This window comes from Leopardus geoffroyi, chromosome A3 (genome assembly GCF_018350155.1).
Source record: "Leopardus geoffroyi isolate Oge1 chromosome A3, O.geoffroyi_Oge1_pat1.0, whole genome shotgun sequence".
NCBI lineage: Eukaryota > Metazoa > Chordata > Mammalia > Carnivora > Felidae > Leopardus > Leopardus geoffroyi.
In genome coordinates, this window is record NC_059336.1 from 128,341,108 (window position 1) to 128,366,792 (window position 25,685).

Consider the following 25,685-nt stretch of genomic DNA (forward strand, 5'->3'; position numbering starts at 1 on the left):
TGAGTTACCAAGAAGAAAACAGTGACTAAAAGCCAAAGACCCATTTCCTTACTTTTGAGTTTTACAATTTCTTTTGGAGCTGAACAGCACGGAATCAGCTCGGAAGCAAAGAAGCCTGGGCCTGCCCCCTTGAATCTGAAATCCCTTCTGCGGGAGACCCCGGGACAGCGCACTTTCTTCCAGAGCCCCTGCGTGGTTCGCCTGTGGCTGCCAGCTCCTAAGAAGTGCCATCAGTCCCCTTCCTTAGGAAACCCCTCAGGTCCCCACCGACCTCACTGCTGGGAGACATTCTCAATGAGGGAATGGCAGGAAAATTCCACGGAGACAAAAAATCAAAGTCACTTGATTCCCTTCCCAGCAGGACTCCAGCTATATCATTCTGGAAAGACGAGTCTGAAGTTAGAAAATTTCTAGCCAAAGCAATTTCCTGACTCCCTAAATAATCCTTTGTGGATGACCAGCCTTGGTCCCAGAACCTGCTCACTGATGCTCACCTTAGCTCTTGGTGCTACGATTTCATTCCTTCCCTGCCTGATCTGTTCTCAGCCCGCAGTGATGAAGCATGGCTCTCTTCTGAATGACACCCATTCACGTCCCCCAACACTGTGATTAGACCCCCTGGGCTGGCCTTCTTGGGTTAAATGATCCTCGTTCACTGAACTTTTCTTCCCCTGACTTATCGCTGCCCTTATATCAATTTCCTGGCCCCTCTCTGGACTCCAGGTGAAGAATGCGAAACACGCTTCCCTTGTCTAGCGTCCTCTAACATCTCTCTTTTTACATTTCATCCTGAGCAGTCAGGCACACACCAGACCCTCTTTTTAGAAAAGAAACTATCACCCGGTTCACGTTCTTCATTTGGCTTCACCTCACGTTAATTCACCGTATGTTCCGAGACTCACAGGAAGCTGTCCCTGCTATTCAGTATCTATGAAAGTTGTATCAGCATAATATATTCAATTCTAGAAACCCCAGGTACAGCGAGTGTTAACGATCGTCCATACTATTCCTATACTTAAGACATAGGCACTCAGAAACCGTCACAATAAGGGCGGGGGGGGGGGGAGGCAAGCTATTTTCTGTTCCTAATTAATCTATTACATACTCTCTCTCCCCGTCTCCATCCTTCTCCGCTCCCAAGACACACGTGTGTATGTCGGTACTCGTCCATTAATTCATGGCACTTTGAGACACCGTTCTAGATTCTCTCTTCCAGGTGTAATTTACTGTAATCACCTCGGAAAATGAAAGCCATTTTCCTGAAGCCAGGGAGGAGGCAGACGCTCATTTGCATCCCACATTTCAAGCCCTAAATTGCTCTCTGGTTCCCCAGAGGTCAAGCAAAAGCAGTGGCTGTCATTTTGCTTCTGTGTCGTGCTCGGGATTTTTCAGCAGGTCAGCGGCTGCCCCCCTGCAAACACAGTATTTGATCCCCGCTTTCTTCCCAGGCCTCAGGATTATTGAAAACATCCCGGGTTTGACCACAATCTGAAAAAGAAAACTCAACCGCACAGATGCTGAACGGGTAATATCTCTGAGAAGCACCACAGTCTGACAAAATGAGCAGAATCGGGCACAGGGAGAATAGTCAAAGCCCTGGGCTGCTCTGCTCGGAGAAGAGAACATTCAGGACGGCAGCACAAACCGCCTTCACATGCCTGAGGGCTGTCATGTGGAAGAGGGATTAGTCTTAAGCTGTGTGGTCTCCAGGGGAGGGACAAGAAGCAGCGAGTGGAAGGCCCAGAGGAAAAGATTTCAGCACTACAGAGCACAGATTTTGCAAAGTGGGTGAAAAATGCATGCATAGCCACCGCTGCTGAATTCTTACCATGTGTCAGGTGTTCTGGTTACCAGCGGTATGATTTCCCTTAATCCTGACAAGAACTCAGCAAGGCAAATGGGCTTCTAAACATTTCCTAGCTCCAGAAACAGGGGCTCACCGGAGTATAGGGCACTGCGCCCAGGAAGAAGGAGGGTCGGGATTGGAATCCAGATCTCCCTGACTCCACAGCTCTGCTAGGAGGTGCTGACTCAGCAGGTCTCGTGGCCCCGCCACGGGCAGACCACAAGAAACTCATGGCCACGCTGAAGAGGGGGTCTGGCACGGTTGGGTGTGAGCCCCCCCCCCCACTTCGAGGGACACTTCCTGCCCCGAGAATCACCACTCGGGTACCACCAAGTGCAAACCCCCAGCAAGAAAGTGCATGGGGCTTTTCCTTCTCTTAAAATGAAATCATAATAGCAGCCATTATGGTAGACATTTAGTAACATTGCTCCCAATTTCTAAATCCCCATCCGATCCCTCCAGGTAGTTGAAATGAACACACTGAACTCAAAGAGACCGAGGGGCTTGGCGAGGTCATAGGGCCCCGCCCCGGGCAGAGCTGCCCTAGATCCACCAGAATTCTGAGACGTGAACCATCTCCCTGAGCAGAAGTGAATGTTGTTGTTTTTTTTTAATTGTTTTTAATGTTTACTTATTTTTGAGATGAGAGAGACAGAGCATGAGCGGGGAGGCGCAGAGAGAGAGAGAGAGGGAGACACAGGATCCGAAGCAGACTCCGGGCTCTGAGCTGTCAGCCCAGAGCCCGACGCGGGGCTCGAACTTACGGACCATGAGATCGTCACCTGAGCCGAAGTCAGACGCTTAACCCACTGGACTACCCAGGTGCCCCTGGAAGCGAATGTTTACACCATGCAAAGTGGAATAGTGTTTTAAGAGGTGGGACTCTGGAGCAAGACCCCAGCTCTACCACTCCCTGCTGTGTGACCTTTGGGAAGGTGCTTCACCTCTCTGTGCCTCACTTTCCTCACCTGGGAAATGGAGATGGAAGAACAAATTGAGCTAAAGCATTTAGATCCTTGACATTTTTTTTTTTTTTTTTTTAATCTGAGTAGATTGAACTGCTCAGAAGGTTCCCTGCCTCCCCAGGGCTAACTATCATCGGGAGCACCACGGCTGGGGATGGACCCAAAGGACCACAGTCCCTCTGGCTGTCTCCTTACTGGGAGCAAGTTCCTCAGCAACTGTGTGCCTCACCTCTGCTGGAACTTTCTAGATCCTGACTGGCCATCCAACATGCGCATTTTCACGGCTGGGAAACTACGGAGAGCGCCTGGTGGCCAGAGGGGGGACCTCTGGTCTGAGCTGACCCGCTCGCTGAAACACAGAAACAACCCAGGGATTCCCAGCGATGGGGCCCCTGTGGGTCTGGCGGCTTCCTTGGCACCAAGCGGGAAGAGCAGATTCGCCACCGAGTTCAGGCGAGACATCGTCACCGCGGCATTCAACGAGTTCAACATAGACATCGTTCGTCAAAACTACCAGGGAAGCACCGAACGTCTCTCTGTCTATTTTGGTTCCATCCTGAACGTTCCTTGCACTGGAGTGAGACAAAGGACGAGATTCAGGAAGAAAACACACACACACACACACACACACACACACACACACACACGGAAGCAGAGTTTCCCCGGGTGGGAAGAGGACGAGAATGTGGGTGGGGCCCCGCTCTGGGCCCAGAAGCTGGCCCACATCACCTCACAGAGTGGCCCGGACTCTGCCGAAGAGCAGACCACCCCGGTCCCTCTCCCCAGGTCACGGGAATAATGGATGGAGGGACCAGAGCCTGAATCTTAGATCTATTCAGCTTCAAATTCCGCTCCCATCTCACTAAAAAGGCCTGAGGGTCACTCGCGCCACTGCATTCACCCAGGAATCTCCTCTTCAACAAAGGCCCTGCTTTTGGTCACCGAGGGCTGTTGTGCGCTCATAATGAGCTTCTAATCAGGTAAAGACGTGTGCAGGCTCTTTCACAGGGGCTGTGGTGAGCCAGGAGAGTAGAGGAGCCCAGGTCAGAGGCCCCACAGCGCTGGCCCGACTGCAGGAGGGGGCTGAGGTCCACCAGGGCCAGCGCTGGGGAGGGGAAGGGGTCTCTGCTCTGCTCCCCCCACCCCCGCCACCCCGTCCTGGGTGACTCCCGCTGAATCTCCAAAGCAAGCCGCGCTCGGGCTGGGCCCACAGCAGCCAATGGCTTGTGCGGGGAAAGGCACCTCCCCGGTTTCCAACCTGAGCATCGAGCGAGGGCCTCCACCGTAATCCAACGCTCCGCAGAAACCAATCATTCCTCCTCATTACCGAATGGAGAAATGCCTCTCAGGGCTCCTTTCCCTCCTTACAAACAAAATAAAACAAATCCTTCCTATGGATTTCATTTGCCATTTAATGCAACCTAATGATTTCCAATTGAAACCATATTTGTATTTGTATTGACTTATTAATAGCACATCCATTTTCCACGCAATAAAGCCTGAACATGAACTGATAACTTTGACCGAAATGCATTAGGTGGCATTAAAGATTAAATAAACACCGTTTCTATGAATAATGTTTAAAGTCGTCTATTTGCCAGCCTATTGAAAATTGATCTCTGGGTATTTCAAGCTGGGGTTCCAAGGAGCGCATTTTGAACGTATTATGAGTAATGACTACGCATTACGACACGGAATGCTTTCCAGGCGATCCTTAGAGCTCGCTGCAACTTTAGTGTGTTTTAGTTAATTTGCACAAATTGTGCCATTGTTGATGGCAAAAGCCAAGCACCACGAGGACCAAACTGAAACGCATGCCTGATTCCGAAAAGCAGCTCAGAAATGACTTAGAAGACAAATGGGGAAATTCCTCCTTTCTCCGCCCCCTGGGCACGGTGGTCACATGTGTCCTCTGCCTTGGTCGTCGACCTTTGCTGTTACTCCCCGTATTTTGGCAGAGCGAGTTGGACACTATCGCTCAGAAATGAGCTGCCTTCTGGCTCTGCCGTCAGGGAAGGTGCGACCTTGGGCGGAGGGGCCCTTGGCTGCTTCTCTCTGGAGTTCAACCCTCTCTACCTGGAGAAGGAGACGGTCGAGCCAGGTGACTCCAGGGCCCCAAACGCTCTGGCATTTCCTGACGCTGTGATTTCACTGCACATAAATTCATGACTGCAAAGACAGTGTTCTCTTGAACTTTGTGTCCCCAAGGCCTAGCTCAGGGTCTGACACCCCCAGAGAGGTCTGCAGAAAGGAAGGCCAGATTTTCACAAACTTGGGCCAAGGCTAGAAGTCAGATTTTCCTGGAGCGCCTGGGTGGCTCAGTCGGTTGAGTGTCCGACTTCATCACAGGTCATGATCCTGTGGTCTGTGAGTTCGATCCCTGCCTCGGGCTCTGTACTGACAGCTCAGAGCCTGGGGTCTGCTTCAGGTTCTGTATCTCCCTCTCTCTCTGCTCTGCCCCCACTCATGCCGGCTTTCTCTCTCTCTCTCAAAAGTAAATAAACATTAAAAATATTTTTTAAAAGTCAGATTTTCCTGGTAGACATGCCTTCAAAAGGTCAATAATAATAATCACTGAAATAATATAACCACTTCCTGTTGAGCTCCTATTACAGGCAGGCAGGATGCTGGGGATGTTACATACCTGACCTCGAATTGTCTCAAGAACCACCAAACAAAGAAGCTGTCACCGTGGTACACACTGGGGGATTTCTTTCGTTCGTACTAATTGACAGTATCCCCGAGATTATTCTCAGATGGCTCAATGCTTTCTCTTGACTGTCTTTTTGGTCCTAACTATGAAGCTGTTGGGCAGGGACGTTTCCATACCCATCTTAAAGATGTGAAAGTGAGGCCCAGAAGAGTGAAGTCACTGACTGCTCCCTCCCCAGACCCTTTGTTTCTTCCTTTCCTGGCCTCCTTCCCTCCCTCCCTTCCTTGCCCTCAGGGCCTCTGTCTTCCTTGTCCCCTCCTAACTGTGCCCACCCCCAATCTTTCTCGACTTCTCTCACTTCTTTCTTCTTGCTTCTGTGACAGTGAGGAGGGGTCCTCAGAAGCTCACTGGTTAATAGGAAAGACAGGCCTTAAAACCTTTCATTCCAAAACAGTGTGATAAGCGCCGGCCTGAGGTCTGCGTGGGGGGGACATGGTGAAGGACCTCCCAGAGCCGGGGAAGGGAGAAGACATCCCTGAATGCTTCCTGGGGAGTCCACTGCTGACCTGAGTCAGGAGAAAAACACAGGAAGGGCATTTGAGGTCATAGGAATAGCATGAGCTCGGGGAGGCACAGACGATCAAGCATCCCAGCATGCTCTGGGAGTGCTGGCACAAAGGGGAGGGAAGCATAGGCCAGAGCACGGGGGGCCTAAAAGCCCGGTCCAAGGAGTGGAGGTTATGTTGTGGGCAACAGAAGCTATAAGGCAACAGAAGCCATAAGGGTTCTTAGCCCAGGAGTGACATGGTCAGATGTACAGGGAGCTTCGGAAACACTATTAACAAGAGATCTTTTGGCCAAAGTCTTAAAAAGCCAACTGGCCAGTGCAGAGGGGCATCTGTCTTCAAATCTTAGTATGGTGGATCTAGAAAAGCCTTCGGCCTCGAACCAGCCTAATCCCTAAATTTTAGAGAAGGGGGATGGAGGCCTAAGGGAATGTTATCCTCCCTCTGTCAGGTGGTCCCCAGTTCTCAATGGTCAGCTTTTTCTGTAAGCAAGGTCGTCACAACTCCTGTTGGAATCATCTCCACTGGCTTCTGTCCCTTCTCCAGCCTGGGCCCCGGGGCACCTCGGGTTTATTCTGACTCCCACAGTCCTGCCACTGCAGTAGAGGACCACCTGTCGCATGGCGGGGGTGCCTAGAAGACAATCAGCAGATTGTTGGTTACAGTTGTGCAGGGACAACTGTACTCGCGTCCCTCACGCCAAATGGCGGAGGAAACGTGCCGCACAGAGCCCGGCGCGTCACCTGCCCCCTGCGTCTCAGGACGGCTCTGCCCTCACGCAGACCCGGACTGGAATCCCCCTGCAGAAGCCTCAAATACCACCACCCTCACTCTCCGCACCCAAGATGCTGGCTCAGTGGTCCCTGCCGAGGGATCGGTGTCTCACAACTGAAGCCGGCATGATGAGCTCCGTTGCAGGTCGACAAAAACCTGGGACGTGTGGAACCGCCTAACATCGCACGGTGGGTGGGGGTCAGGGCTACGACTCACACAGGGGTCAGGCTAATCCCACGGCCGAGGCTGATGCTGAGGCTGGGTCTCTCTCCTGGACACTGCCGACTCCAGGGCCTGGCTCCCCTCCAAGCCACCACCCGCGCTCCGTCCAACCTGCTGTGCTAAGCGCTAACTCCACACCCAACACAGGCTAAGAGAGAAGCAAGCGGGACGCAGGCTCCCCGCTCCGAGTGCCTGCCATCTAACAGGAATAACGACGGTTCACCGCGAGGCGAGCGAATGCCACGGGCCAGGCGCTGTGCCGTTTCACGTACGATTGTGCCCTAATTTCCAGGACAGCCTCGAGGTGTCATCCGTGGTCTCCTCCCTTTGTAAAGGAGCAAGACGCAGGAGGTGTGGAAGCAAGTGGGCCATGGTCCCCTCGTCGTGAAGTGAAAACACCGTCATTCAAACTTACGGCCACTTCCTCTTCGCTGCTGAGCAAGGCAGAGGCCAGCGAGGCACAGCACCCGAGCCACGCGGAGGCCTGGTGGACGCCGTGGTTCCCTTTGAAAGAAAGGCTGCATCGAGTCTCCCCGAGTAGGGGCCTTTGAGCCGCATCCAAGGCTTCAGCGGCCAGGTGTGGCCCCCGAGTCAGGGGAAGAGGCGAGATCAGGAGTGGACAGTAAGACCCAGCGGGACTACAGTGCGGGTGGGGGCGCCAGGGGGCACACGCACGCCGGGCCAGGGCTTGCTGCTTCACACGCACTGCCTGGTTCCATCCACCTCTCAACAGCCCCCTGAGGAGGACCCTCCTCCCTGCATTTCCCGGATGCAGAACTGGGGACCGCGAGGATTGAGGAGCTCACCCGAGTCACCCAGAGCCAAACCATGGGCCCCTTCTATCGTCTCTTTCCGTCTCCCAAGACGGTGTGTTGTAAGAAATAATGGGTCCCGGGGACCAAAGATCCTCAAGATCCCGCATTTTGTCTTAAGGGGCTTCTGAAGGCTGGGCGCAGGCCTGGGCACGCTGGGGGCCCTGGGGACAAGCCGCTGACCACGGCTCGGATCCCATCATGGCCTCACCTTTCTGTTCACAGGGCCAGAGAGGCATCCGTTTACCACGTGGACACAGAGGATGGGGTCTTCCCCCACCAGCTTTCTCAAGGGGGGTGAACAGGTCCTTACCTATAAATCACAGGCATGGTGTCGAAGGCAAGACAGCGGGGTCCACGGGGCTGGGAGTCAGAAGATGTGAACTCTGACCCTTGCTCTGCACAGCGTTTCCCACCCAGGGTCTCCCCTGCCGTCCCTCTGGCCTGCGGCCTCCACGGAAAACCTTGGGCCTCATCACGACACAGGGACACCAAAGCCCTCTTCCCAGTGGAAGATGACAGGGACTCTTCCCCAGCCGGAGCCCCCATCGAGCCTGGAGTTCACCGTCCACCGCGCGAAGTCGAGGAGAGCCTGATGCTCAGTGTGGGTTCCCTGGGTCTCTTCCTTCGGCATTTCCCTCTCTTCTCTGGGCTTTGTTTCCTCTCTTGTAAATTAAGGCTCAGGCTATTTCTAAGTCCCTTTCCAGTTCACAAACTCTTGTTGCTACTAGCATGAAGCTGGAGAAACTGCTGGAATCAGTTGTTGGTATAAGAGACTCTGGAGAATGTGGCTCAACCGGTAGTGTGAGTGCATTGAGACGCTCCTTAGCCTCCCAAAAGGAAAGAAAGAAAGAAAGAAAGAAAGAAAGAAAGAAAGAAAGAAAGAGAAAGAAAAGAAAGAAAGAAAGAAAAGCCCTTGGTGAACTTTCCTGGAAGGATCCCTCCCAAAGTCTTCCTGGGCACAAGAATCAGGCTGTCGGGGATCTCCCTGACCCCCTCCCCCCCACCGCCTCCCCCAGCTACTTTACTAAACATGGCCTCTTTATAATTTCAAGTTCACATATATACCCAATTAACAGGGAAGAAAATGATTCTTTGCACATAAACTTATTTTGATTTTTTTTTTTTTTAATCCCATTTTCTTTCCTTTTGTGTTTCAGGGGAAAGTCTTTGCAAGGCACAAGAAAGATTTTTTTTTTTTTCAGAAGATTTTACTTCAAGGTTAGTTAAACAGCATTTTCCCATAAATAAGCATGAAAGCTGGGTCCCCTGGGCTGATTTCTTTCAGTTTATACACTGACTACAATAACTCCCAATTCTACACATGATGCCAGCTTGGTTCAAATAATAGCAGCTAAAATATATAAAAAACCAGTGCTTTAAAAACGCACACACACAGAATTGGGTAAGGTCAGCTCGGCATTTCTTGATTTCACACATCTTTGTTTAAATTATGGGTTTTGCTGTCAAGCTGTGTTATTCTGTTGATCATTTTGGTTTGTGCATCAAAGTGCAAAGTATTAGTTTTAATTTAATCTTTTTCTACGGAAAATGTTACACTTATGACTCTGGCATTTCAGTCACAATGGGGATGAATTGTGAGTTCTAGGAAAGAGATTCTAACAATTTAAGAGACGGAAGCACTTTTAAAGAACACACAGAGGAGGAGTCTCGGATTCAGAGAGGGCAACGGCTTGTCTAAGGTCACCAGCCAAAGACCAGAGGACTCTGAATCCTGTCTTCAGGGGGAGTGTGATTTCTCTTGGGGAAGCCTTCTCACATCTTCAATCAGAAAACACCAAAATGCCCCTGACTCTTCTCTCCTGGGCCCATCTGCCCAAGTCCTTACAACGCTTTCCTCCTTGCGGGTATTTGGGGTCTTTTTCAACTTGTCTTTGGCTCGTATTTCCAAACAGTAGCCGTTGCCTTACATTGAAGTCACCAGTGTCAAAAGCCAGAGACACTGCCTGTCTTGACCCTGGGTTCACCCAGCGGTGGGACTCTGAAATGGTCCTGTGCACTCAGAAGGGAACAGAGGGCACGGGCCCTTGGTAAGGAGATCTGGGAGGCCAAGCATGTCAACGCACAAGCCTCCTCCACCACCATTCTCCAGCGGGTCAGTCTCTCTAGCAAGAAACAGAACAAGTCCCAATGCCGTTGAAACCTCTTGTCAGACATCGTCCCTAACTACCTCTCCTCCCCACACCCTGGGAAAGTGGCCCCTCGGTGAACACAGCATGGCCACGACGCCCTTCTGTGAAACGCACAGGGAGGGGAGCAAGGCGGGAAATGTGAGAGAGGCTCCTAGGTGCAGGAAATGGTGATGTGAAGCCGGAGGCCAAGCAAAGACGCTGAGTGGAATTCAGTTTGGCTGGAGCCCAGACTGACCTGGCATGGTGAGGCGTGAGGAGGCAGAAGCAGACAGGAGGCAGATTATGAAAGGCCCTGCCAACCATGTCAAATTTGGATGCTATCCCAGGAGCAATGGGGAGCTATTGAAGGATATTAAGTAACAAGAGACATAATCAGATTTGGGTCTTTTAAAAATTTAGTTAGCTTTAAGTTGCTGAAGTAACGTGTGTGTATATGTGTGTGTGTGTGTGTTGTAACAAGCGAAATGATATAAAGATAAATGAGAAAAAGCCAGTCTTTTGTCTCCGACTCTCCCTCCGTTCTTCCCCCAACCCTGGATCACCGCTGTTAACAACCTGGAATAGATCCTTCCGTGGCTTTCTCTTTTACTCCGACGTTTACCACACACGTGCGTGCACACACACACACGCACGCATGCACACACACACCCCCACCACCAACCCGAGGGAGGTTGTTGACTCGCAACTGGAAAAGAATCATGTAGGGGCGCCTGGGTGGCGCAGTCGGTTAAGCGTCCGACTTCAGCCAGGTCACGATCTCGCGGTCCATGAGTTCGAGCCCCGCGTCGGGCTCTGGGCTGATGGCTCAGAGCCTGGAGCCTGTTTCCGATTCTGTGTCTCCCTCTCTCTCTGACCCTCCCCCGTTCATGCTCTGGCTCTCTCTGTCTCAAAAATAAATTAAAAAAAAACATTAAAAAAAAAAAAAAAAGAATCATGTTTGGCTTGTTCCTCAGGTGAACTTAGTGCCTGGCTACACATCAATGGCCTCCACAACACAAGACATAAGCCTAAATCTCTGTCTCTGTCTGTCTCTGTCTCTCTCCATGCATCTCAATGTTCTTAGACATAGATGTGCTCACCTATATGATTTCCCGTAAGTGGGGGGTCACATCAAACATGCTGGGTCCTTATTTTCTTTCATGCCTTCATCTTTCTTTCCGTCATTATTTTCTTCCATTTCATTTCTCAGCAATGTGCCTTTTAGGATTCTTCTCCTAGCAGTTACCTGAGAAATGAGCTAGGGACAGGCCGACGTGGAGGCTTAGAGGCAGGAGGCTGCTCTTGGTTGCCAGAAAGGGATGGGGCAGCCTGGGGTGGTTGTGGAGTGGAGTCATTAAGGACACCTTTGTTGACTTCGCCACTGGCAACTGGTTCTGAAGGTCGCAGTTTAGAAGAGACACCCCGAAATCTGGGGGGGGGGGGAAGGAGGATGAATCGGGAAAGAGAGGTGAGTTTCTCGGTCGAATAGAGCTGAGTTTTCTGGTCCATGGCTGGTCGCCCTGGGCAGGTCTCAGAAACCGGGGTCTCACCTTCCTGTCTCCAAACCCAGGTCGGTCACTTCTGCTGCAGAGAGTCTCTGTGAGGAGTGAATGAAAGGCTTGGACGGGACGACGTGCCGCCCAGCATAGAGAGGACAGTGGACACGGGGCAGATGGTTAACACACAAGCACTACTTCCCTGGCCAAAGTAGCTGGTTCCTCACGGACTGGACCCCTTTCCTATCTCCTACACTCTTATCAGTTCTGCCCATAGGGGAGCCCTCTGCATCACCCTAGAGACTTATGCTCTACAGGTCCGTGCACGGCAGGGCTGGCCTCAAGGGGACCGCAGGTGACCACGCAGGAACCTGGAAATCTCCCAAAGTTATTCTCCCCATCCAGTTGCTGAGGCCGGAGATTCCCTTTCCTCGGGACACAGGCAACCTCGAGGTCCACAGCCCAGATCAGATTTGAGGCACGAAACCCTGAAAGAGAAGGCGCCCTCGCCGCCGTTCCTTGGCCTGCGTGCAAATGCGAGAGCCTGCGTCGGCCCCTCACGGGGGGTGGGGTGGTGGCACGGGTGCCTTAAAAGCCCGAAGGGACAGACCCGAGTTCAGCACAGGCAAGGGACAGAATGGGGCCAGGAAGCAAGCTGAGCCGGGGGTGGACAACGTGGCCTTGGGAAGTCTGGGTCCTCTTTGGCTGACATCCTATTCCTAGTCCCTGCCCCAGGACAGGTACTTAACAGATGCTTACTGAGTGAAGGCAGCAACAGAAGCGAGTTGACCAAACCCTGTAGAGTTGATTCACCAGGAATCTAAGGAAATCATGGCGAGAGATCAGGCAGTGTGACACCCACTGGGGGAAATGTGTTTAGCTGGAGGGCCGTGGACCATCAGAAGAACACAGAGAAGATTCCTAGCAGGGTAGAGAAGCCTGGGAGGGGTGTGGTAGGGGAGAAGAACGGGGTGCATGCAGGTCAGGGTCACATGGCCCCTGGCTCTGACGCTTCAGACTCAACAGTTGGGTAACTTGTCATCCACCGGGGGCTGGATGCTGAGGGAGAGATTCAGAGGAGGAACATCCTTCCCCGGCCAAAGGCAGGAAACACACACGCGCCCGCACACGCAGCCCAGGTCTCCCTAGACAAGCAGAAGGAGGGGCGGGGCAGAGGGAGATGGGGACAGAGAGAAAGTGAGGTTAGAGAGATCTTAACGAGGGAAGGACAGGGGAAAGAGAGCGGAGGGTGATGACGAAGGGCAGAAAGGGCTCAGGACCTCAGGGAGCTCTGACCAACCCTCTGGGCTGGGCCTCTAGTTCAGCGTGGTTACCAGCATGCGGCCCCGGCAGGGAGGGGGCCCCTGTGCTGTCTATGACTTGCCCTGAGAACTGAACCTCTTCCCATCCCCCTGTCCCCGTCTTCCTTGTTTCCTCCATGCGCACAATGAGACCACCCGCCTAAGACGTCTCCCGGGCCACCTTCAGCTCTGTGATTGTGTATTTGTGGCCACGACTAATTCCGACGTAAGGGCTGCACGAGTCAGGGCAGCGACAAGGCCTCCCCGAGCAGGCCTGTCGTCAGGCAGCCTTTCTGAGAGACGTAGGGGAGGGAGGGCGCTGAGGCCGCGAATGTTGAGGCGGCCGGGAGGGCATCCTAGGGAGGGCCTCCCGGGGGCCTGGAGCCCCCCAGTGCCGCGGCTGTGGAGCCCCTCGGCCGGCCCCGCCGGCAGGCCAGGGCAGCAGCCGGCCAGGGACAGTTTTCCCCGGGCTGGAGACAGCCTGGCTCCGGGCCCACCTCCCGGTGCCCTCGGCCTGACATCTTCTGGGCAGAGCCGCGGTGCCCAGGGAGCCGTGTGGATGGTGTTAGTAAACACGCTTTCTTGCGCCCAGCCTGGCAGGGCCTGTGGGCAGCGGGAGGGCGAGTTGCTGGCAGCTCCCACGGCCGGGCAGGCGGACGGGCGGGCAGACAGGCGGGCGGGCCGCCCCGCACAGCCAAGCCAAGGCCCAGAATGGAGCAGCTGCTCCCGTCGCCATGGCGACGGGGACTGAACAATGAGCAGCCAGAAAGGCGGCCTGGCCGCCTCGCACCGCGGGCCCCCACCCTCCGGCCGGCCCTTACACCTCCACGCGCGCACGCGCGCGCACGCACATGCACGCGCCCTTGCACGCGCACACCGCCCGGGCCTCCCTGCCGGAGAAGCCGGAGAAGCGGAGGCCCGGGCACCAGTGACTGACCGCGGGGTGAGGCCCGGGGAGAAGGCAGGAGAGGGTGAGGACGAAGGGCGAAGGGGATCGCAGCTTCACCGCTGCAAAGCGGCGCCAAAATCTCACCATTTGATCCCGGCTAAAAATCCGTGTTTAAAAAGGAGCCCAGCTTTTCAGAGGGTCACGTGGTGCCTTGGATTCTTACATAACAGGAGAACTGAAGGGGGTTTCTAATTAGCGAAAGGCATCTGGGAACAAATCACCTTCTACTCAGGGAGGGGGAGCTGAGAGAGCCCCACGGAGCCTGCAGTCCCAGGAAATCGGAACGCCTGCTTTCAGGGCCCCGAAGCCCACCGCGATCCTCCTGGGAGGTCACTTGAAGGGGAGCCTGAAAGGTTGAGCCACAGTCTGGAAATGGAGTCTGAAAAAGGCCTGGTCTGGGCCCTCAGGAAAGCAGAGGGAAGTTGTGTCCAGAGGCCTGGGGGGGCGTGCGGGGACAGGACGAGGCATGGGGGGACGGGGGAGAGTGGGGGGACGTGGGGACCGCAGCAGGAAAGCGGGCAGGCTCTGGTTGCGGTGCTCCAGGCAAGCCCGAGCACTTCCTTTGTGAGCACTGACAAAGAGAGATGCACAAGTCAACTGCTGTCTTCCAGGAGGCCCCCAGGACCCTGGGGGTGGTGGCGGGGTCCGCAGTCAGCACCCGTCATCTCCATCTTTTGCGCAGAGTTAAGTGTTCACGATTTGCGCAGACACTTTCCCCCTTCACCAGCCATCGAGCGGTCAGTCACTCTTTCAAGTTCCCATCCCTGTTTTTCCAGTGAAAACCCAGGTCTGGGAGCATCAGGAGCCTTCCAGGACCACCGTCCAAGGACAGGCAATCCTGTCCGAATTTCCATGAAGTCCATCGTGTCCCGGGAGGCCGCTTGGTTTCCGGTGGCTTCGCCTGATTCCTTCCTGCTTCAGAGCAGGTGGGTATCTGCTAGACCCATGTAACAGAAAAGACAGGACCACCCATTACCTGGCCTGATTCGTGTGAGAGCTAGAAGGGACATTTTAGGGACTATGGTGTCCGCCTCCCCACTCCCCAGCTCAGAAGGGATCTACTTTAAAGATCTCAGCAGGTGAATGCTAGAGCTGGAAGGAAAACCACCCAGAGTCCGACATCCAGGCAATGCGGTGGGGGGGGGGGGGGGGGGGGGGGGGATGGAGAGAGAGTGGAGAGAGAAGAGGAGAGAAGCAGTATTTGGCAAAGGGGAAGGGCGCTTGGGAGGAAAAGGGAAAACTGGGTGGGCAGAGGTGTCTCCCACTAATAAATCTCCTCAATGGAGTTGGGTGCTACAGCAGTTCCAGAAACTGCATCAGAACACCGCTGAGAAATCTGACCCCGCCCTCAGCTTCACAGCATCTAGAACTATGGGTACCACCAAAGGTAAAAGATAGGAAATAGTCAAAGGACAAATGAGCGCAGGGACAGAGCCCGACCCCCTCCCCAGCTGCCCCTCTGCTGGGCAGGGCATCTCGACGGAAAGTTCTGGGAGCCCTAGGAAGCCATCTGCGCTGGCTCAGAAGTGGCAGAGAGGGAATTAAAACCGCAAAAGGAAGGATCAGAGAGAAACTCTCTCCCCCTCAAGAGCCACTTTAGTAGATGAAAAAAGCCAGGCGATTTTTAATCATCACAAATTGTTTGAGCTTCTGGTTCCATCCTCTGAAGCCAGGGCAGCCTCCCCTGGTTGCTGGCTGGTCTCCGGTGGTCCGAGCTCTGTAGCCCACCTACATCTTCCTCCCCACTTCCTTGAACCCTGGGCCTGTCCTCCCAGGTCCCCAGGCAGAGGCCAGGCAAGCTGACCCCGCTTATCTAAGGAAATCTGACAAGACTCCGGCCCTCAGGGGTATGGCCACTGGCAAAACATATGGTGCATCGTAAATAAGACTTCCTTTTAGGAAATGAGCCGCTGTAATTAAATCCCCATTCATTTTTTGTAACGTACACACAGAGACAAATAGATCTTTATCCTTTGTAGGCACAGAAGAGAAATGGCTTGTGCTGGACAGAGATTCTCTGGTGTCAAATCTTTATCAAAGGCTTCCTAGATCCAGGTGGAGTGAGAACTTCGAGTTCCTAAGCCCAGCCGCTGGCCCAGTTGGGCGAGTGGCTCCCTTGGCTACCTCCAGGACAAGCGGAGGAACGTTTTAGAATGGAAGAATGCATTGGCTTAGAATGTGCAGGGAGAAAGTGACCTCGTCTGCCCATCCCACGGTCGTACCACAGAGCGAGCTCGGGAATAAAGATTAAATTCGACTTGTTTCAATGGGATTTAGTTTGATTTGGTTCAACCCAAATGAACACTGGCAGTGAGGTGTGCAGGGGGCTAGGCACCGGGAAAGATGCAAGGAGAAACCAAGGCAGCCCCCTGAGGGCCCCTGGGGCAGGGCGCTGGCTGGCGCATAGGCTCAGTGTGGGGGGAGGGGCCTCGGCTTGTTCCCACTGGGTCTGGGATGGCTTGGGGGTGACAGGGAAGGGTAGGAGTTCCTTAAGAGAGACCTGAGTAAGCACACCCAGGGAGAAGCAGAGGTAGATGCAGAAAACAACCACTGTGCTGAGGTGTGTCCCATCTAGAGTCACAAGTCTCACGGGAGATGGGGCTGCAGAGAAGAAACTAGACATCTCTCCCGGCTTTTGGCCCCGACAGGGACAGGACGTAATAATACGTGATTTCCTCACGAGTGACGCTTTCCTTCTCAAAGCCATCAAACAGCTGTAGGCAAAAACAAAACAAAATCAAACAACTGTTTCTCCAACCGTCTCTGAAGGGAAGGTGAAAGGCGCTGAGTTCTTTGGTGTGCGCGTCTCCGAGGTGAAGGGATCCAGGGTCAGCCTGGAGCCCCTTGTCAACCCTCGAAATTGCACATTCCATGGGGCCCTTCCCTGTAGTTAGAGCTTTGAAATCAGTGGAAAACCACAAAGCTTCTTTGAGATGCAAATGTTGCGCGCGGGGCTGGGCGAACAATTCTGATCGCTATCTCTCCAGGCCCGGCTTTCTGTAGGGCTTCTGCCTGGTTGACCCCAACGAGGCTAAATCACAGGTACCGAGGCTTAACACAAGGTAGAAAGTGCTAAGGGCCATTTGGCAATGGCCAGGGAAAAGGCAGCTCCATCTGGCACGATCAGGACAAGCTTTAAGTCCCGGGAGCAGGGTGCAGGACCCCTGGCTGGCCCATGTTCGAATCCTGATTCCAAAGTATAATAGCTGTGTCACTCTGAGCTAAGTGCCTAACCTCTCTGTGCTCCAATGTGCTCCTCTGTAACATAGGGATAATAACAGTCCAATGCCCTCCTCCCAGGGTTGTTGAGAAGATTGCCTAAACTAATATCTGTAAAGCATGGACGACAGTGTGGGGCATGGAATAAGGACTTTGAGAGTCTGTTGCTATTGATGAATGGTTTAAGTAGTTGTACAGAGACTGGAAAGGTAGGGATATAAGGAAATATTCTAGATGAGGAAAAGTATATGTTAATTCTTGGGACCCTGAGAGCTTTCAAAAATCAGAATAAAGTTTCCTTGCAGTCTTTGTGGTCCAAAGATGAAATGGGCCACCTCGGGAAGGGGCATCCACGTTTCGGCTGACAAGGAATTCACAGAAGAATGCCAAGCATCAGACTGGCGGTTGAACCAGATGACCTTTGAGGTGCCTTCCAGCCCTGACATTCCTCGCCCTTCATGCTGTTCTGCACAGAGGGGAGCACTGTCCCAGTGCTCCCTGGGCCGTGATAAGGGAAGCAAGAGCACAGTGGCTGGTGCTCCCTGATACATCATCCTGCCAGAAGGATCCTCCCAGCATGCCCCATAAGCCTCCCTGGATAACACCAAGCATGCCACTGGGAAGGTCTGGGCCTTACTGTGTATCCTCGCTCTGTAGTAAGGCAAAGGAAAACGATAGTTACGGCGTTTTTGTCATTTTTTTCGTTGTCTCTTCTCCATCATCTTTTGATGCACCTTCATTTAAAGATTCAGAAACTGGGGGTGCCTGAGTGGCTCAGTCGGTTAAGCGTCCGACTTCAGCTCAGGTCGTGATCTCATGGTTCGTGAGTTCCAGCCCCGCGTCAGGCTCTGGGCTGACAGCTGAGAGCCTGCAGCCTGCTTCGGATGTCGTGTCTCCCTCTCTCTGTCAAAAGTAAATAAACATTAAGAAAAAACTAAAAACTAAAAAAAAAAAAAAACCTTTAAAAAAGATAAAATGGGGTTCCTCGGTCGCACTACCCACACCAGGGATGACTGTATTGTTCAGAGGAGACAAAGACGATTTCCATCATGGCAGAAGGTTCTTGTGGGCACTGCTGCTCCAGGCCCCTTTTTAAAGATTCGGAAACTGAAACCTGTACCTTGCCCACCATCACTGACAGCCACACCCTGGCTAAGCTCAGAATCCTAGGATCCCTTCCCCCCTGAGCTCAGTGGCCTCTGTGCCCTGTTCCACATTTGGCAAAGGGCTTTCAAGCAGGTGATCCTGTTCTGCCTCAGAGCACACATCAGTGGGCCCGTTTTACAAAGGAGTAAACCAAGGCACGGACAACTTAAGTGACCTGGTTTGTGGGATCAAGGGCCCTTCGGCTGTACCCGTCCGTTCGGCCACCCGGCTCATTCCCCTTCTCCCATTCACATCTGACCACAGCCACACTGTCACTGCCGCCTGCTTTGGCCAAGCACCTCAGTTCCAGCATCTGTCCCTCTACCTCCAGGGGTGGTTCCCTCCCTAAGAAACCATTGTTCGCTCGGGAGCACCGCTTCACCCTTTTCCCCATTTCCCCCTGCTTTGCATGGAACCAAACAGCAGTTTTCACACTTTACCTTTGCTCAGCACCTGCAACTCCCTACAGCACTTTCCCATCTACTGTTGGTTCTAGGAGGAAGCCCATGACACTGACAACATCCTCCCCCTCCCACGGATGCAGGGACAAGGCACAGGGACATGAGGGCCTGGCTCCAGGTCACCCTGCTGATCGCGGACAGAATAAGGAGAGAACCCAGGGGATTCTGGTCCTGCTGTCTACCTCTCATTCTTACTACGTCCATTTCTCGCCATGGGCGGCATGCCCCTCTTTCTCAATGTGTATCAGGAATCGCTTCAAAGAAGGGGAAGATCATTTGAAGTTTCAGGAATGTCCAATTGGCCAATTATCACAGGAGAAAAAAACGCCGACCTGGAGTCAGTCGTGGACATGGCCGTCCCAGCTTTGCTACCGACCGTGTGACCATAGACGGGCGTCTTGTCTCCAAGCCTCACTTCCCACCTGTGGGACAGCGCAGCGGCGACACTCAGAGGCCCCTTCCAGCTTCCAGTGTTCCCATCTCCAGATCTGACCAGCAGAAAATGGGCCATTTTCCTTTACTTTGGAGACACACAGAACGGAGCAGAGATGCACACGGAAAGAGCATTTGGGGAAGGTCACCCTTGACCTAACCTTCTAGGTTCGGCGAAACCGTCTCAACTGGAATGCCAGGTAAATGATTAAAACGTGAGGGGGCATTGTTCTGGCTTTTTTCATGATCCGGTCATTTAATCCCAACACCGCTGTGTGAAATGTATTCCTGTTTGCATGGGGGAGGCCCATAGGTTTTTAATTCTTCTGTGGGAAACAAAGGCCCTCATTCACTAAACAGTAACTCAAGACGGTCGTTTCTGCTCTTACCAGTCAAAAAATGTTGTCTGGCCACGAGATCTCATCATCGAACTCAAGAGGCCAAAGAAAGCTCTTTTTACACTGGGTCCCTTTCATACGTGGTAAAGCCCGTGCATGCATTTTCCTCTATGAATACAGTCTCGGGTTTATTTTATAGAGAAATACATCAAGCCAGAGGCTTTAATGACAAGATCATGAGCAGAGGAGGCCTCTATTTGTTGCAAACGGATTTGGGTTACAGAAAACAAAGTGACTTTGCCACTTGTTTTTGGAAGAGAGACTTGGCAGTTCCCTTCAATAGCTAGCCGAGAAGTGACTTCACGCACACACAGGACAAATTTCTATCCAATTTACGGAAGTTCCCAGACGACTTTCCCTTCATTCCCAGAGGAGTGCGCAGATGACATCTAATTTATGGCCCACGAATTGTGGTACAGATTTATTCATGGAAGACGGATATGTCATCTCCAAATGGCTCCCGAAATACATAAGGTGGAGTTGCATTGCCAGCGAGGGCCATCGCGTCAGGGGTTTGTGGTCCAGCCCTCTGTCTTCTTGCCTCCGTTCATTCAAAGGCACCTACTTGGTTAGGGTTGATTAGCTTGTAAGGCACTGTGGGAGGCCGCGGAGGGTGGGGTGGGACCAGCGCACCCGGACATGGGACACTTTGCCCCAAACCTGGCCCCTGCCCTCCACCGGCTTGCACTTTGGTCAGGGAATAATCAGCGAGCTGCGTATTTGCGCGAAATGCACCGAAGGATTTGACAAAGTCTTGAAAGAGGTCACAACAAATCATTACAAGAATTCCAAGGAGTAATCACAGTGGATTGGGTCTTCAAGGAATGTTTCAAAAAATAAAGGGGCCTAGAAGGATCTGGAGTTGCATGGCCCACAAGAACCTTCCGCCATGATGGAAATGTTCCCTGTCTCCTCTGAACAATACGGCCGCCATTAGCCTCCTGTGACTGTTGAGCATTTGAAGCGTGGGTAGTGTGACCAAGGAACCCCATTTTATCATTTTTAAGAGTTTTTTTTTTTAGTTTTTTCCTTTTTTTTTAATGTTTATTTATTTTTGAGAGAGAGAAAGAGAGAGAGAGGGCACAAGCTGGGGAGGAGCAGAGAGAGAGGGAGACCCAGAATCCGAAGGAGGCTCCAGGCTCCGAGCTGTCAGCACAGAGTCCGACGTGGGGGTCCAACTCATGAACCGTGAGATCATGACCTGAGCCGCAGTCGGATGCTTAACCGACTGAGGCCCCCAGGGGCCACAAGTTGTTTTTTCTTTTTTTTTCAAAAATATTTGTTTCATTTTTATTGTGGTAAAATACATATAAATATAAAAATCACCACTTTAACCATTTTAAGGTGCACAATTCAGCGGCATTAAGTACGTTCACAATGTTGTGCAACGATCACCACTCTCCAATTCCAGAAATGTGTCATCATCCCAAAGGGAAACGTTGTACCAGTTAAACATGATTCCCCACTCCCCTTCCCCGAGCCCCCAGGTTAACCCTGGTAACCTCTATTTTATTTCTGTCTCTGTATGAATTGCCTTTTCTGGGCACTTCATATAAATGAAATCATACAATTTTTGTCCTTTTGTGTCTGACATATTTCACTTAGCAGAATGTTTTCAAGCTTCATCCATGTTGTATCATGTGGAGGCTTTCCTTCCTTTTTGTGGTGAAATAGTATTCTATTGATGTTTATACCATAGTTTGCTTATCCACTCACCTGTTGACATTTTATTTAATTTTAACTAATTTTAATTTAAATAGCTACATGTGGCTGATGGCTACTGTATTGGATGCTGTAGATCTGTAGGGTTTGGGCATGTCGGTGTGTGGGAGTATATGTGAGGGGTGTGTGTGTGTGTGTGTGTGTGTGTGTGAGAGAGAGAGAGAGAGAGAGAGAGAGAGAGAGAGAAAGAGAGAGCTCCCATGCCCTTGCACACGCCAGGTTGGAGGGGAATGACCAGGGCGTTAGAATGAGGAACATTCCAAGGGAAGGAATTCTGGGAAGCACAGACTCAGGGCAAAAGATAAGACCTTTAGAAAGGAGGAAGGTGCTGGAGGCTGAAGCATGAGGTATGTTAAGAAAGGTAGAAAATGAGACTAGAAAGAGAGGTTTGACCAAATCATATATAGTCTTGACTACAAGTCTAAAAACCCAAATGATTTCCGAATGAACCGTTTTTATGTGAACAATGGCCATGTTATGTGCATCTTCAAAATCCTCTGTATCATCATTCCTGCTATTATTTTTATAAAGAATCAGGATCAAACGCTGGACAAATGCAGGACTCCACCTGAGGAAAAAAATAAAGCGTACAAAAGTTCCAGTCTAGAAAGCAGCTAAATTAGCAGAAATTGTTAAAGTTGCGGGGGAGGGGCGCCTGGGTGGCTCAGTCGGTTGAGCATCCGACTTCGGCTCAGGTCATGATCTCACGGTCTGTGGGTTCGAGCCCTGCGTCAGGCTCTGTGCTGACAGCTCAGAGCCTAGAGCCTGTTTCCAATCCTGTGTCTCCCTCTCTCTCTGCCCCTCCCCCAGTCTCACTTTGTCTCACTCTGTCTCTCAAAAATAAATAAATAAATATTTTAAAAAATTAAAAAAAAAAAAGTTGCAGGGGAAAAAAATCCCCACTGCACCAAAGGATTCACTAGACGCTTCCTTTATATACTGTGCTCCCTTAAGGCCCTAAAATAAGATTCGATTTATAAAAAATGCACTTAACTTTTCCAGGCTCGCATTGATAGCACCAAGCAGAGCACCCTTCTAGAGCTGCTATCCCCTGAAAGGCCTACATAGGGTTTGATGGTCACTTTCTCTCCGGATTGACTGCAACCAGACAAGCGGAAAGAACTTGACCGTTCAAGCTGAGATCTCTTCCTCAAGAAAGCGATTGAACTTCCAAAATGCAGTTTCCTCATCTGTCAATAGAAAAATTCATAACAATCTTGCCGGTGTTTATATAAAGGGATTCACCCAACATCTACAAGGCTATCAAGACACCAAAAAAAAAAAAAAAAAAAAAAAGGAGATGGGAGGAGTGGGAGTCTTTGAAATGATATTTGTTTACAAAACAATCCAAAACAGACCCAAATGGGCAGAATGTTGCCAGGATTCGGGGTATCTTATTGGGGTTTGATTCAAAGTGGCAAGAGACAATAGACCTCGGTCAAAGTTTTATCGCCTCCCTGAGCCTCCCGGGGATGGCTGTAACGTCTGTGCTCCAAACCCCCATGTGAGGCTTCAATTCCATGAGCTGCCTGCTTCTTAGAACTTCATTCTCAGACGTGCAAGGGTGAAGAGCAGTCAGGCCACGCAAAGCAGGAAAAATACAAATGCAAAAACCAGATACGCCCGCTGGATGGGACCAGGGCGGCAAGAAGATTCAAGGTGCAGATCAAGATGGACAGAGGCTTCGTGTTCTCACGAGCTCCACTTGATAAATGTGCAAACTGAGTCTCAGAGGGATTTTTGTTTCCCCTAAGATGATACAGAGAGAGTTAGTGGCTAGGGCAGCAACCAGAACTCAGACGAATGTCCTGTGAATCGAGAAGAAATGTGTATTTCATGCTGCCCAGCTTAATTCTGCCCCCGCGGGCCACAGCGAGCATTCAATCACTGGCTAACAGTAGACACGGGAAAGGCTCCAGGGCCTCAGAAGATGTGAAGTCAGTGGTCTCAGCAAGAAAGGCTGCTCTGATATTTTAACTCTATTTCCAGGGACGCTGGAGACTGCATCATCCCATTATTTGGAAGATGTGGAAACTGAGGCTCAGACATAGGAAGCGACTCCACACGCTGGCAAAGGAGACTCACAATCCTACACCAACGTTCTTCCCTCTGCCACAGGAAAGGGCAGAGTGGAATTTCTCCTCCTTACTGCTGTTCAGAACCACCCCTCGCGTCTCTGTGTTAGCAGACCTTCCAAAGGCACCATGACAGTTGACCCTTGAACAACTCCAGGTTAGGGGCACCGACACTGTCTCCCCACCTCTGACCCAGCTGAAAATTTGCAGATAGCTTTTGATTCCCCCAAAACTGAACTAATAGCCTACTATTGACCGGAAGCCTTACCAACAACATAAGAGGTCGACTAACACATATTTGGCATGTTATATGGATTCTATACCGTGTTCTTACAATAAAGTAAGCTCAAGAAAAGGAAATGTTATTAAGAAAATCGTAAGGAAGAGAAAATACGTGTACAATCCTGTACCATAAAAAATCTATAGAGGTGGACCCTCTCAGTTCAAACCCGTCTTATTCAAGAGTCAATTCTACTTTGAATACAAACATCCAAGGATTCCTGCAGGAAACACTGACCCTTCATTTGTGTTTCCAGGACCCCCTCGACTCAGCGTTGGGAAAACAACGTACGACCTTAGCCCTGACTGGGAACTGTGACGGCCAATGCTGAATTATTAGCTGAAAAGCAGTATATTTGTGAAACTAACTAAGAAAAAAATGTGGAGAAACACAAAGATAGAGGAGTTTCTAAGAATATCAACCAACGCTCTGCTAACACCACCAGTAGATCACAAATCACAATGTGTGTGTACGTGTGTGTTGGCAGTCACGAATTGCATTCGAATGGTGTTTTCTACATTTTAAAACATTTTCATATGACTCTATCATTCGTTCCAAAGAATGCATCTATATCTATGGAATTTCTAATATTCCTTTATTATTATTATTATTATTATTATTAATGTTTATTTATTTTGAAAGAGAGAGACAGTGTGGGGGGGAGGGCGGGGGTTGGACAGAGAGAGAGAGGGAGACACAGAATCCGAAGCAGGCTCCAGGCTCCGAGCTGTCAGCACAGAGCCCTATGCGGGGCCTGAACCCACCAACTGTGAGATCATGACCTGAGCTGAAGTCTGAGGCTTTCATCGACTGAGCCACACAGGCGCCCCTCCTTTCTTTTTTTTTTTTTTTTCAACTCAATCCCAAATTGGCCCCATCTTGCATCATTCTCTGCCTTCATAGAACCTATGGTTTCCATGCACACTGAGTTGCTTAAAACCTCCACATCTCTGTTCTCTTCTGGCTTTCTGGAATGTCTTCCTTGAATAGTGCTTTTCCCTCTGAATACCTCCTTCTTATCGGTAAGATAAGTGCTACCTTCTCCAAGGAGATGTCCCTCATGTTTTCCAACACCCAGGTTTATATTCCCAGAGATTCCACACCGGACCGTGTCTACAAGCCCCATGCCTGGCACAGTGGTTGGCCTAGGGCAGGCACACCACGGGCTTCTGACTGCTGAGGACAGTGAGGCCCAGAAAGGCTTGGTGATTTGTTTGGCATCACAAAGTAAATTCACTCCAGCGCTGGGATTAAGACCCATGTGTCCTGACTCCCAGCCCAGTGCAGCAACGGAGAAACTTCTGTCCAGAGGAAGAAGGAAGGGTGGCCACTCAGAACCAGGGTCTGTCCTGCTTGGCAGTGGGAGCAATCTGTACAAAGAACCCCTGCTTCCCTCTTGACCCGGGTGGGTCCTGACCCTCCCACAGCCCCCTCTGCAGTGGGGCCCACAACACGCAGGGGTAGTATTTCCTTCTCGTCTCTCTTCAGCGGAGTCTGGAAGCTCATAAGAGACCGTGTCTTTCCCGCTGTATCAGTTTCTAGTTGCGCGGGGAAGGGTCACAAAGGATGTCTGGGGCACGCTTTCATCCCAGGCTTGGGTTTTATTTAGTTTCCTTCCTCATTCCCAATAGCCCTTCCAGGGCCCCGTCATAAAGTTGCAGGGCTTTTAGAATTATTTATAATCTCATTTGAAGTTTAAGTGAACTTTTAAAAGCCTCCAATTCCTTCACGGTGTTTGCTTAGGCACAGGTGATATTATAATTCGCGATGTTCCATTTGAAAGTAATGGTCTTGTAAAAGTTTGTCTGATGAGTCCTAATTGGTTATGGGGTTGCTCGAAGTGAAAAATCATTCTGGTTGAGTCATGATGTCGTGATGTTCTTCAAACCACTCACGATACGTGTTTAACACACGTGTGAGGCCCCGTGGGACCCGGGGTGGCGCATGCACGATCCCTGCTCCCTCCAGGAGCTCAGAGCGGCAAGGGAAACAGACCCCACGGGTACCCTGAGAAGCGCAAATGAGTTACAGTGAGAAATAATAAGCCGGACTGAAGGCAGCAGCGTCGGAGTGAAATCCTGAAGTTAGATTAAACTTGGTCAGACGAAGATGACGGGGAAGAGGGCAGAGCGCCTGGGCGTGACTCTAACACACACAGCCGGGCTGGGTGAGATCTGGCAAATGGCTGAGCGATTCGTCCTAGAAAGAGTCAGTGGGGACACAAAGGGAGAAGTCA

General features: G+C 51.4%; 2 long non-coding RNA genes across 2 annotated transcripts; one reads left to right on the plus strand and one right to left on the minus strand.

Annotated features, from left to right (window-relative positions):
- Nucleotides 1-10,922: 10,922 nt before the first annotated feature.
- LOC123581545 lies at nucleotides 10,923-13,415 on the minus strand. The gene is made up of 3 exons (XR_006703808.1): nucleotides 13,265-13,415; nucleotides 12,226-12,405; nucleotides 10,923-11,954 (listed from the first exon to the last, which is right to left on the minus strand). It is a non-coding gene; the product is annotated as an uncharacterized LOC123581545 (long non-coding RNA).
- Nucleotides 13,416-13,585: 170 nt separating this feature from the next.
- Nucleotides 13,586-15,983, plus strand: LOC123581544. The gene is made up of 3 exons (XR_006703807.1): nucleotides 13,586-13,710; nucleotides 14,493-14,642; nucleotides 15,696-15,983. It is a non-coding gene; the product is annotated as an uncharacterized LOC123581544 (long non-coding RNA).
- Nucleotides 15,984-25,685: the final 9,702 nt, after the last annotated feature.